This window comes from Mustela nigripes, chromosome 14 (genome assembly GCF_022355385.1).
Source record: "Mustela nigripes isolate SB6536 chromosome 14, MUSNIG.SB6536, whole genome shotgun sequence".
Lineage (NCBI taxonomy): Eukaryota > Metazoa > Chordata > Mammalia > Carnivora > Mustelidae > Mustela > Mustela nigripes.
In genome coordinates, this window is record NC_081570.1 from 88,306,102 (window position 1) to 88,320,136 (window position 14,035).

Here is a 14,035-nt window from a genome sequence, read left to right on the forward strand (position 1 = left end):
AAATAAATAAATAAATAAATAAATAAATAAATAAATAAATAAATAAATAAAATATTAAAAAAAATAAAAATAAAGTTATAGACTCGCTTATTAAAAAAATAAAAGAACAACAAAAAACCAGCAAAGCCTTGTAAAAGTTTTGTAGTATAATAGAAAAGGAACATTATCCTAAATATTCCAAATCTATACATATTTCTGAAAATTGTAACCAATTGGAAATAAAATTCTAGAAAATATTTATTCAGTCCATTGAAATATATGCAAAGGGTATGCTTCTATGAAAGAGATACTATAATTGATAAGAAATTAATTTTGAGAAAGAAAGAAAGTGGACTTGATAAAAATAATGACAACTTGAAAAGGAATTTTAAAAATTAAATAGGCGACTGTGGCCATTGCTGCTATGAACATTGGGGTACAGATGACTCTTCTTTTCACTACATTTCTTTCTTTGGGGTAAATACCCAGTAGTGTGATTGCAGGGTCATGGGGAAGCTCTATTTTTAATTTCTTAAGGAATCTCCACACTGTTTCCCAAAGTGGTTGCACCAACTCTTATTCCCACCAACAGTGTAAGAGATTTCCCCTTTCTCCACATTCTCTCCAACACTTGTTGTTTACTGTCTTGTTGATTTTGGCCATTCTAACTCGTGTAAGGTTGTATCTCAATGTGGTTTTGATTTGAATCTCCCTGACTGTGGAACGATCCAAGATGCCCTTCAACAGACAAATGAATGAAGATATGGTCCATATATACAATGGAGTATTATGCGTCCATCAGAAAGGATGAATACCCAACTTTTGTATCAACATGGATGGCACTAGAAGAGATTATGCTGAGTGAAATAAGTCAAGCAGAGAGAGTCAAGAATCATATGGTTTCACATACTTGTGCAGCATAAGGAATAACACGGAGAATATTGGAAGGAGAGGAGAAGTGAATTGGAGGAAATCAGAGGGTGAGATAAACCATGAGAAACTGTGAACACTGAGAAACAAACTGAGGGTTTTGGAGGGGAGGGGGGTGTTGGGGTTGGAGAACTGGGTGAGCCTGGTGGTGGGTATTAAGGAGGGCACATGTTACATGGAGCACTGGGTATGGAGTATAATCAATGCATCTTGGAACACTGATAAAAAAATAGTTAAATTAAAGTTCACATGGAGGGATGCCTGGGTGGCTCAGTTAGTTAAGCAGCTGCCTTCGCATGATCCCAGCGTCCTAGGATCGAGTCCCAAATCGGACTCCTTGCTTGGCAGGGAGCCTGCTTCTCCCTCTACCTCTGCCTGCCATTCTGTCTGTCTGTGCTCGCTCTCTCTCTCTCTGACAAATAAATAAAATCTTAAAAAAAAAAAAAAGTTCACATGGAGACAAAAGAAACAGAATTCCCATTGCAAAGAACTGAATCACTGGTTTTCCAAATAGGATTTTTAAAAAAGAACAAAATTATAAAAGAAAAGGTCCTATAGAAGAGAGATTAGGTACCACACCTAAGAATTATGAGCGTACTCTGGCAAAAATTCTAAAAAATTAACAGTAGGCAATAACTCAAGATTAAATGAGAAAGAAAAATTCCAATTTTATTTGTGTCTTCACTATTTTTTTCTCAATTCATCTAACTAAAGGTTACAAAAACTCCACAGAAATACAAAGGATCACAAAAAACTACTATGAACAATAATATGTCAGCAAATTGGATAACCTAGAAGAAATGGATAAATTCCTAGAAACATACACTCTACTAAGACTGGATCATGAAGAAATAAAAAAATTGAACAGATCAATAATAATGAGACTGAATCAGTAATAAAAATCTCTCTGCCATTAAACAAACAAACAAACAGAAAACCCAAAACAAACAAAAACAAAAGCAAAAACAAAAAAACCCTTCCCAAAAAGAGTAGTCTAGGACCAGATATCTTTACTGGTGGACTCTACCAAACATCAAAGGAAAAGTTAATAACAATCCTTCTCAAATGCTTTCAAATAATTGAAAAAGGGAACATTTCCAAACTCATTTTATGAGGTCAGCATTACCCTGATACCATAGCCAGACAAGGACACTACAATAAAAGAAAATTATAGGCTAATATTCTTGATAATTATAGATGCAAATATACTTGACAAAATATTGGCAAACTGCATTCAATAGTACATTAAAAGGATTATACACCATGATCAAGTGGGATTTATCCTTGGGATGCAAGAGTGGATGGATCAACATGCACAAATCAATAAATGTGACACACTATATAACAAAATGAAGAATAAAGATCATATGATCATCTCAGCAGATGTAGCAAAAGTATTTGACAAAATTTAACATCCTTTCATGATTAGAAAAAAACTTCTCCTATAAGTTATATACAGACAAAATGTACTTCAACAAAATAAAGGGCATATATGACAAACTCCCAACTAATTTCATACTCAATGTTGACAGACTGAAAGCATTTCCTTTATGATTAGGAACAGGACAAAGTTCTCTACCTCTACCACTTCTATTCAACATAATACTGTATGTCTAGTGAAAGAAATTAAGCTAAAATTAATAAAAGAAAGAAAAGGCATCAAATTTGAAAAGAAGAAGTAAAATTGTCTGCAGATGTCATTATCTTATATATAGAAAATGCTAAAGACTACACCAAAAAACTGTTAAACTAATAAACAAATTCATAAAATTGCAGCATACAAAATCAACATACAAAAATCAGTTGTGTTTCTATGTACTAACAATGAGCTACCTGAAATACAAATAGAAAAAAATCCAATTTACAATAGCATCACAAGGAATGAAATACTTAGAAATAATTTTACCCAAAGAAGCAAAAATCTGTACGTGAAAACTATAAGGAATTGACAAAAGAAATTAAAGAGACAGAAATAAATGGAATATAGCCCTTTTTCATGGATTAGATAAATTAATGTTATTAAAATGTCCATAGTATCCAAAGTGATCTACAGATTCAATGCAATCTCTATAAAAATTTCAACAGCGGGCGCCTGGGTGGCTCAGTGGGTTAAGCCGCTGCCTTCGGCTCAGGTCATGATCTCAGAGTCCTGAGATGGAGTCCCACATCGGGCTCCCTGCTTGGCGGGGAGCCTGCTTCCCTCTCTCTCTTTCTCTGCCTGCCTCTCCATCTACTTGTGATTTCTCTCTGTCAAATAAATAAATAAAATCTTTAAAAAAAAAAAATTTCAACAGCATTTTTCCCAGAAATAGAAAAAAAATCCTAAAATTTGTACAGAAGCACAGAAGATTCCAAATAGCTAAAGCAATATTGAGCAAGAAAAGCAAAGTTGGAGGCATCACAGTATTAATTTCAAACTATATTACAAAGCTTTAGTAATCAAAACAGTATCATATTGGCATAAAAACAGACACATAGATCAATGGAACAGAATAAAAAGACAAGAAATAAACTAATGTAGGTATAATCAACTACTTTTTAAAGGTACCAGGAATACATGATCGGAAAGGACTGACTCTTCAATAAATGGTGGTGGGAAAACTGAATATCCACATGCAAGGATGAAATTGGACATTTGTCCTAAACCATAAACAAAAATTAACTCATAACAGATCAAAGGCTTAAATATAAGGTCTGAAACCATAAACATCTTATAAGAAAACAGGTGCTAAGTCCCTTGACATCTTTATTTTTCAATTTGACACCAAAAACATAGGTAACAAAAGCAAACATAAATAAGACTACATCAAACACAAAAGTTTCTGCAAAACAAACAAACAAAATCAGCAAAATGAAAAGGCAACTTACAGAATGGGGGAAAATACTTGCAAACCATATATACAATAAGAGGTTAACACCAAAACATAAAAGGAACTTTGATATATTAATTAAAAAAATACAAATAACCCAATTAAAAAATGGAAAAGAACATAATAGATATTTACCCAAAGACATAAAAATGGCCAGCATGTATGCAAAAAGATGTTCACCATCACTAATCATCAGGGAAATACAAATTAAAAGTACAATCAAATTATCAGATGCCTTACACCTTGTACAATGTCCATTACCAAAGGGACAAGAGATAATAAGTGTTGGTAAGGTTTTGGTGAAAAAGGAATTCTTGTGCACTGTTGATAGAAATGTAAACTTTAGGGGCACCTGGGTGGCTCAGTGGGTTAGACCTCTGCCTTCAGTTCAGGTCATGATCTCAGGGTTCTGGGATCAAGTCCCACACTGGGTTCTCTGCTTAGCAGGGAGCCTGCTTCCCCCTCTCTGCCTGCCCCTCTGCCTACTTGTGATCTCTCTCTCTCTGTCAAATAAATAGATAAAATCTTTTTTAAAAAAAGAGAGAAATGTAAATTTCACAGTTATTATGAGAAACGGTATTAAAAATAGAACTACCATCTGATCCAGCAATCCCACTTCTGGTATATACGCAAAGGAAATGAAATCAGAGTCTTGAGGTGGCCTCTGCACTGCCATGTTCATCATGGCATTAATCACAATAGTCATGATATGGAAACAACCAAAGTATCAGCTGATAGATTAATGAAGAACAAAAATGTGTACTGTGTGTATGTGTATGCATAAAATCATTCATTCACAGAAAAGAAGGAAGTTCTGTCATTTGTGACAATGACAACATGGATGAGCTTGGATGGCATTATGTTTAGTAAAATAAGCTAGAGAGAAAAAGACAGTGTATGATATCACTTAAATGTGGACTTTAAAAAACATTTAAGTTCATAGAAACAGTGAGTAAAAGGGTTGGTTGCCTAGGGGGTTAGAGGAAACAGAAATGGGGAGATAATGGTCAAAGGGTACAAACTTTCAGTTATATAAACAAATAAGTACTGGGGATCTAATGTATAGAATGTGACTACAATGAATAATTCTGTATTTTATACTTGAAATATGCTGAGAGTAAATCTTAAGAGTTCTCACACACACACAAAAAAAGATTAAGAAAAATCTTTCTGAACTGAAATATTATTCAAGTCCCTGAATAAAAGGACTAACTTCATGGACCCAAGAAAAGCAAAGAAAAAAATGACCCAAAATGAAGTATTAGCACTCAAGCAGAAACAGAAAGTTTACCTATGAAAGAACAAAAGTTGAGCTGTCCTCAAATTTCTCTTCTGCATAATTGAATGCCAGAGGACAACACAGAATTTCAATGGAAAAATTTTGTGAACTGAATATTCCACATCAACCAATTTATTGTTCTACTATGAAAGCAACAGAAGACACTCCTATGTTATAAGAACTTGGAAAATATTGCAGCTAAACACTCTTCTTGGAAAAAAAAAAAAGGATCGATGATATAATGCAAGAGATAAAAATATAAATAAAAATAATAATACTGGTGTTGAGCTTTGAGAATATTTAAAGACATTAGATTGGATGTGAGGGCAATCTGGCTGCGACATCTGTCACCCCATTGATCATCAGGGTTAATTCGGCTGATCTGGCTGGCTAGGTGGGTGTCCCCTTCCTCCCTCACCGCTCCATGTGCGTCCCTTCTGAAGCTGCGCGCTCAGTAGAAGAGGACGACCTTCCCTGTTAGAGGAGAGGACAGTTCTTCGATCAAGGGTATAGGAGTAGCTGCGCTCCCCTGCTACAACTTCCAAACAAGCTTTCAAAGACATTAGATTAACACAATGGAATACAAAGCCATATAACCTTAACAAAAACTTACTGAGGACCTTCTGTGTGCAGAAACCATTCTAAATACAAGAGAAATAAGAATAGACCTGCTTTGCTGGTGCTATCTAATGGATGAGAGAAAAGCTAGACAAGTGTCAAATAGTGATCAGCACTCTGATAAAATAGAAGAGGGTCAGGATATAAGACAGTTGCAATTTTTGATAAGCAAACTCAAGAAAGTCTTTCTAAGGAGGAGAAACCTGACCAAAATGAGAGAATAAGGCTTTTAAAGTCCTAGAGAAGAGTTTTTGGAAAAGTTCCCAGTACTGGAGGTAGGAGTCAGCTTGCCATTTTTCCAACAACAGCAGGGAGACCACTGTGAGAGAAGTGTGGTAAGGAAGGGTGTTGTGGAAGTCTGCAGCAGTGGAATATTCAGGGTTTACTTAGCACTGGGCAGTGTAGTCATTAAGGACTTTGGATTCTATTCTATGGTATTTGGAAAAACCAATACAGAAATATAAGCAGGGGAGTTACATGATCTAACTTAGCTTTGAAAAAAGAGTAGAATGGTGATTGCCGCACGGTGGGGGAAATGGGGAGATGTTGGTCAAAGGATACAAATTTCCAGTTATAAGTTGAATTAAGTTCTGGGAATCTACTATACAGGAAGTTGACTAGAGTCAACAATATTAAACAAAGGTCGTTGCTGTAATTGTCTCAATGTTCTCCTATTAATATTGCAGAAATTGATGCATATTGAAGGGAAGGTGAGACACAGGTATTTAAAATTCCTTATTCCTCTTGAGGAGAGCTAAGTTTACGGAATTTTTAATATTAGAGAAATATGTGTTCAAGGAGGTATTTGATAGCCTTAAAGATAAGTACCAGTTAAATTTAAAATAAACTGCTTAACTTCCAAATAACTGTTAAAGACAAAAGCAAACAAAACAGGAGTCCTATCCTCAAGTGCCTACAGGGACTAAGTTAACTGCAAAATGGGTTAAATCGAGCCACCATGCGTGAGTTGGGGGAACTGTACAGCTTATGTTGAAATGGGCAGTGTCCTTGTCCCTCCAAAGCAGCAGAAATTACTCAGCTTCACACAGTGTACTGCCAGATCTCACTGCTTATGAAGAGAAGATGAAAGTGTGAATTTTTAATGTAAAATTTCCAAATTGGTAAAGTATAATATAGACCCAACCTCTATCAACATTTTCTAAATTATTTTGAAAAGGAAGATTTGACTTGTTGACTGCCAGATGGTGAAATCGGTTCCAGACAGTGAAAAAAATAGAAAACACTAAGAACATTAAAGAAGGAAAAAAATCAGAATACATCAAATAAAGTTATAGAACTAAGCCCTAATTGTTCTACTTGATATGCTCTTCTAATTTTAACATATATAAGGTATTAAATTTTCAAATTAAAAAAAAAGAACTCATATACTGAGTTTGAAAAAACAATTTGTCTTATACCCCATTTATTTTTTAAATAAGGTAATTAAACAAAATTAATTTATGACTATGAGATTCACTGAAAATCAATGCTTAAAAAGTTAAAATTAAAATATGGATAAAGTTAAATTCAGTCCTGATAGGGCCTTGGTATCATATGACAAGGTGTACTATTTTTGTCAAGGTCAGTGAACATCAATAATAATTGTTCATAAATCAACTAGCAGCAACAAAGAATATAGCCACAGATAATCAGCCAAATAAGAAGCAAATGTCTTGATGAGTTAAGATGTGTTTTTCTGGTGGTCTTGAGAGTTCTTTGTGCACAGAAATAAAATTTGTGGTTAATTGAATTATTAATATTAATATGAAATGTATTGAGGTTATAAATTTAAAAAGCCTTTCTTTTGTCTATCTAAGGTACAATATATTCAATAACCATCCCTCTCCACCAAAAGATATCCACATCCTAATCTCCAAAAATTATGATTATTTTATATTACATAGCAAATGGGAGTTTGCAGATGGGACTGAACTGAGAATCTTAAAATTAAAAGATAATCTTGTGTTATCTGGAGGGCTTAATGTAACTACAGGGTCCTTATAAGAGGGAGACAACATTCAGAGAAGGAGATATGAGGACAGAAACAGGGATTGTAGTCAAAGAGGGAGATTTGAAGATGCTAAGATGCTGGCTTGAAGATAAAGACTGGGGTCCTAGGCCAAGGAACACAGGTGGCCTCTAGAAGCTGGAAACTCAGGGAAACAGATTCTCCCAAGAGCCTCCAGAAAGAACATCACCTTGATGACACCATTCTTTTAGCCTCAAATAACACTTTGGACTACTGACTTTGAGAGCAGAAAGATAATAAATTAGTATTTATTTTAAGTCACGAGTTTTCAGTAATTTGTTACATTAGCAATAGAAAACTAATACAAAGGCTAACTTAAAAATCTATTAATCTGACAAATTTTAAGTATCACTTTCAAAAAAATATTTGATTAATCCAATGGAAACTTCTAAATCAGCTATGTAGAAAACTAATTAATGAAACTATCATAAACAACTTCAACCACATTTATAAATCCAAAATATTCTATTTTTTAACTATTTAAATTATTTAACAAATAAATACAATCTTGCCAGTGAAGATCAAACTATAATAAATAAAATTTAAAAGTATCATTGATATTAAGCTTTCTCAAATATTACAATACTGTTTAAAACTTTTTCAAATAAAGGTTGATATCTAGAATCTATAAAGAATTTCTCAAACTCAACACACACAAAACAGATAATCATGTCAAAAAATGGGCAGAAGACATGAACAGACACTTCTCCAATGAAAACATACAAATGGCTATCAGATACATGAAAAAATGTTCATCATCGCTAACCATCAGTGAGATTCAAATCAAAACCACATTGAGATACCACATTACACCAGTTAGAATGGACAAAATTAGCAAGACAGGAAAACGTGTGTTGGAGAGGATGTGGAGAAAGAGGAGCCCTCTTACACTATTGGTGGGAATGCAAGTTGGTGCAGCCACTTTGGAGAACAGTGTGGAGATTCCTCAAGAAATTAAAAATAGAGCTTCCCTATGACCCTGCAATTGCACTACTTGGTATTTACCCCAAAGATACAGATGTAGTGAAAAGAAGGGCTATGTGTACCACAACATTTGTAGCAGCAATGGCCACCATCGCCAAACTGTGGAAAAAACCAAGATGCCCTTCAACGGACAAATGGATAAGGAAGATGTAGTCCATATACACTATGGAGTATTATGCCTCCATCAGAAAGGATGAATATCCAACTTTTGTAGCAACATGGACGGGACTGGAAGAGATTATGCCGAGTGAAATAAGTCAAGCAGAGCGAGTCAATTATCATATGGTTTCACTTATTTGTGGAGCATAACAAATAGCATGGAGGACATGGGGAGTTAGAGAGGAGAAGGGAGTTGGGGGAAATTAGAAGGGGAGGTGAACCATGAGAGACTATGGACTCTGAAAAACAATCTGAAGGTTTTGAAGGGGCGGGGGGCTGGGAGGTTGGGGGAGCCAGGTGGTGGGTATTATGGAGGGCACATATTGCATTGCACACTGGGTGTGGTGCATAAACAATGAATTCTGTTACGCTGAAAAGAAATAAAATAAAAATAAAACTTTGTCAAGTTCTTTTATAATGCTAAATCAATAATCACACATCTAAAATAAAATACTTAAATATATATATTTAAGTGAAATGTGTAAACCTGGCGATTTACATACCTGTATCCCAGGGGTTAAAAATATATTATATGTTTATAAAAAATAAATAAAAAAATAAATTAGACCCATTTGACCAATCAGATTATTCTGCCAAGTTCTCTAAAGTATTCCAAACACATGAAAATAGCAATCCTAAGTATTTTAGTGATTTCATCCCTTATACACTTGTTTCTAATTTTCATGAGTTAAGACATTTATACATCAAAGAGCCAGTCACTATTTTCCATGATAACTGGAGTGATAGTCTTAGCTGGGTAAAATGAAATTTTGGCCAGGAAAATTTGGCTAGGAAATAGGACTCAATTCTTATTAATTACTTCCCCTGGCCCTTTCTACAGCTGATATTATAAGGACTTCATACTTAAGTGAGAGAAAGACTCAATTCCATAGCTAACATATCCTAGATTTAAGTTATAAATTAATCATTTCTATCTAATTTTAATCTTCAAACCTTAAGCCCCATCTCAGGGTGTTTCATTGCTTAGCTGGATTTGCTACTTACTGCTTCATTGTTTTCAAATTCTATCTTTTGGGTCCAAGATTTTAGGATATATTTAAATGACAGTCAGTTGGATTCAGGCCCATTTCAGGTCTACTTCTGGCCCTAAAGTCACAGATTTTAAGGTCCTGCAAGTAATATTAGAAAGGTCTCCTCTGATACATTTTGGAGATTTTTAGTTTTGACACCTTTTTTTCAAAGGCATAAACTCAACACCCACTTATCTGCCATGATGTGTCAAAGAGCTTCCCAAGAAGAGTACCTGAATGCAGAGTTGAAAAGAATGACAATACAGTCCTTGAAAGGCAGATCATAGGCATAACCAATGAGAGCTACTCAGGTTGGGTATTTGTTTGGCAGCATTTGTCTTGGCAGTAGGTAGGCACGCCAAGTTAACTCGAAACTATTATGAAATCCAAAGTCGAGGTTTTACTGCTGACCCTGAAAATTAAGTTAAGAATTCTAAAACCACTAAATAAGGGGCAGATTACCTGCTTAAGGAAAGAAAATAGATCATAAAACAAGTGAAAACGCAATTCTCCATATATGTTCCAATGATTAACATCGAGACTGAGCTACACCAATAAGAAGTAATGGGTTTAGCCATCCACCTACTTGGGCTCTGAATTATCATTATTAAGGTCGCCCTACTTAAAGATTATTGAACTAAAGTTGACTCTTTTCCCTAAAATGTCAAATCTTTTGGCCTCGATATTGTTTATATTGTATTTTTTTTTCCAGGCTAACAATTATAGCTGTTGCTTTCAACTTAGAGGTACTCACCTGAAAATATTTTTGGAAATTAAATGTAAATATTCTGGGCACATATTGAAAAATGCAAGATATTGCTAAAAAAGAAAATTTATCCTATGTTTCAAAACTTTTAAGATCAATATATTTTCAGATATATTTAATTTACTAGCAGTATTTTTTGTGAAATAACCCTGTTTATACTATAAAATGCTTTTTATTTGAATTCTGTGAAATGAGATTATTAAGGGTGCTATAGTTAACTTCATCCTTATCATATTTATCCATATCTAACTATATATATATCTCTGTATTTATCCATATATAACTATATAATTCCTATTTAAGCAAATTCAAGCCAGAAAATCAGAACTAAAGGTATTAACATCTGATTTAACTGAAATCAAACCTAAAACACTAAATAGAAAAAAGTTTTAATATTAATAAAAGTTAGATACATATCAAAACTATAAAAATCTTGAATATTCATACTGTAAACACATAAAATATACAAGGAAATTTACTTTTGTAGTTGACACTTTTCTAATTCCATTATCAGTCTTAGGCTAATAATATAATAATAAAACTTATAAAAGACTTTTATTAATAAGGTTAAAAAAATGGATAGTCCTCAAACTTCCTATCCTACTCTTTCCCCCAAAACTAAAAAAATAAAACTAAAACCTTCTTTTCAATTATTCACAGAACACATAAAAACTTATCATACAACATGCCACCAAAAAACTTCTAAAAGTTATAAAAGTGACATTATATAGCTCTCTATCTTATACCATATAAAAGAAAATTAAGCAGCTAACAGCAAAATTAAGAAGGCTCTAGAGATTAAAAATCACTCCCAAAAACTAAATGAAAACAATACATAACTGATTACTCTAATATCTATAAAAAGGAAAATACTACCATATCAAAGTCTGTCTTGCAACCAAAGCTATACTCAGATGCAAAGAAATAGATGAATATAAACTAACTAGATATTCAACTCAGTCAGAAAAGCCATTAAAAACTAAACTCCAAGGAAAGCATGAGTCTGAGAAAATGAGGATGAAAAAAAAAAGATTGCATAAATTTGTAAATAAAAAGCAAAGCACAAACAAGAGTAGTTTTTAAAACAGTATAGACAAACATTCTAAAAATCCCTGGCATTTACTTAAAAGTAACAAGAAAGAGAAAGGAATGATTGTAAATAGGGTCTGTGACTGGTTGGAGATCTGCCCAGCTATGGGCTCTGCTGTCAGTGAATGGCCTTCAACTGTTGGTTCCTTCAGACTCCTTCCCCATGGTATGCCCTTTCTCCAAATCTAATGACTAATCAAGGCAAAAGTATAAATGTCACCATCCAGTGTGGGTTAACCTGAAGGACTATTCACCTCAGGAGCATCTCAGGTCAGCAGAGACTATCAGGCCAGTATCAGAGTTGGCATCTCAGGCCCAAACCTACTTTCTCCCCTTTCCTTCCACAGCTATTGATCCCAAAGCTTTCTTAAGAAACATTCTGAACACTAAGTTCTATCTCCCAGGAAATCCAACCTGTTTCAGAATTCAGAAAATATTTACATTAGCTTTTTAAACAAAAGAGCATAGTAATTATCATTTTATGCTAATGCATACAAAAATACTGATTTTCAGGAACTATGTAAATAACCAAATTGATTCATATAGGAACAAAGAGCTAGTAAAGTTATCAAATCACTACCCATATAACCCCCAAAGCCTCTAGGACCAGTATTTCAGTTTATCTTATTAGCATTTGGAGGAATATATAATTGGAAAACCATACAGTTCAATTTATGAAGCTAGTGAAATACATGTAAATAACTACAAAAATATGGTAGAGAAAAAGAGACATGTTTCAAACACAAATGCCTAATCAAGACTAAGAAGTAACATATATGTCTGAATCAGATCAGTCATATTACAATGGAATGTGAACAACTAGAATAAGTAGGCCCTACATAATAATAATAATGGAAATAATAACAGTACCAATAATAGGAAGCGCAATAACATTTACTGAGTACTTACTATATAAAATGCACTGTTTAAACACTCTTAATATATTAAGTAAAAAATATGCTAATAATAGTCCTTTGAGGTACTGTTACTTTTATGTTGATTTTATAGATGGCAAAGTGGAGAGAGAAAATTTAAATGACTTTTGTAAAATCAAATAAACATTAGTAATAGACTCAAACTTTGAGCCCAGGCAGTCTGGCTCTAGTGTTTCCTGCTCCTATTTCTTAAACGTTAGTGAAAACTGTTTCAATAATCATATATATACATACTCCTTCATACACATACACATACCCTTAAAGCAGTTCTCCCCAACCATGTCCCCACTGAACAATCATACTTATGTATACCAAAATCTTAACAACATACAAACAACTTCAACCCAGTAAAGTATTAACATAATTATCCTCCACTGTAAACAAAGATTTTCCCCTGAGAAGTAAGAGTTTTAAATTCATAAGAGTGATAATAAATCAGTTGATGTGATCATCAATAGAAAAAATGAGGAAAACAGTGCCTTAAACTACATTATATGGAAATCAGTAACCATCGAGTGGATAGGAGAAAGAACAAGTAAATAGAGTCCTTTTTGTTGTTGCTGTTGTTTTTAAGATTTTATTTATTTATTTGAGAGAGACCATGAGAGAGAGCATGAGAGGGGAGAGGTCAGAGGGAGAAGAAGACTCCCCACGGAGCTGGGAGCCCGATGCAGGACTGGATCCCAGGACTCCAGGATCATGACCTGAGCTGAAGGCAGTTGCCTAACCAACTGAGCCACCCAGGCACCCAGTAAATAACGTTCTAATCTTTCTTTCTCTCCCTTCCCTCTCCCTAGGATGGAAAAGACTTCTTCAGTAATATAATGTCTCAGAATCTATTCAAGAAAAATTGGTATGATTCATCTATATAATAAGTTAAATATTGTATATGGTAAATGTCACCAAGTTAAGAGATAAAAAATAGAAGATAAATATTTGTACCATATACAGCAAAAAAAGAAAAAAATGAAAAATAAATAAATATATTGAAACATACAAAATATATAATATATATTATAGGCTGCATGTATTATAATTCATGGAGATAATATAAGTGCGAAGTGCAAAATATAAATCCATAATATAACACAGAGCAAGAAGAGAGTATCAAAGAACTTACCTTAGTCTAGTTTTCCCAGAGAGCAAAACAGACAAAATTAAAAACAGAAGTTCATGAGCTCCTAGTTCACTGATAGTACAGGGAATTGGATGTGAGAACAGTGTGGGGCCAACATATGTCCAAATTTCTAGCAAGCATCCCAATACAGTGTTGTGACTAAGTCCAAGTATTACCAAAACACTGAAGTCCAAATCAAGGTGAGTATCCCCAAATCAATAAGAACTTCTTTATCCCACCTAACAAGCC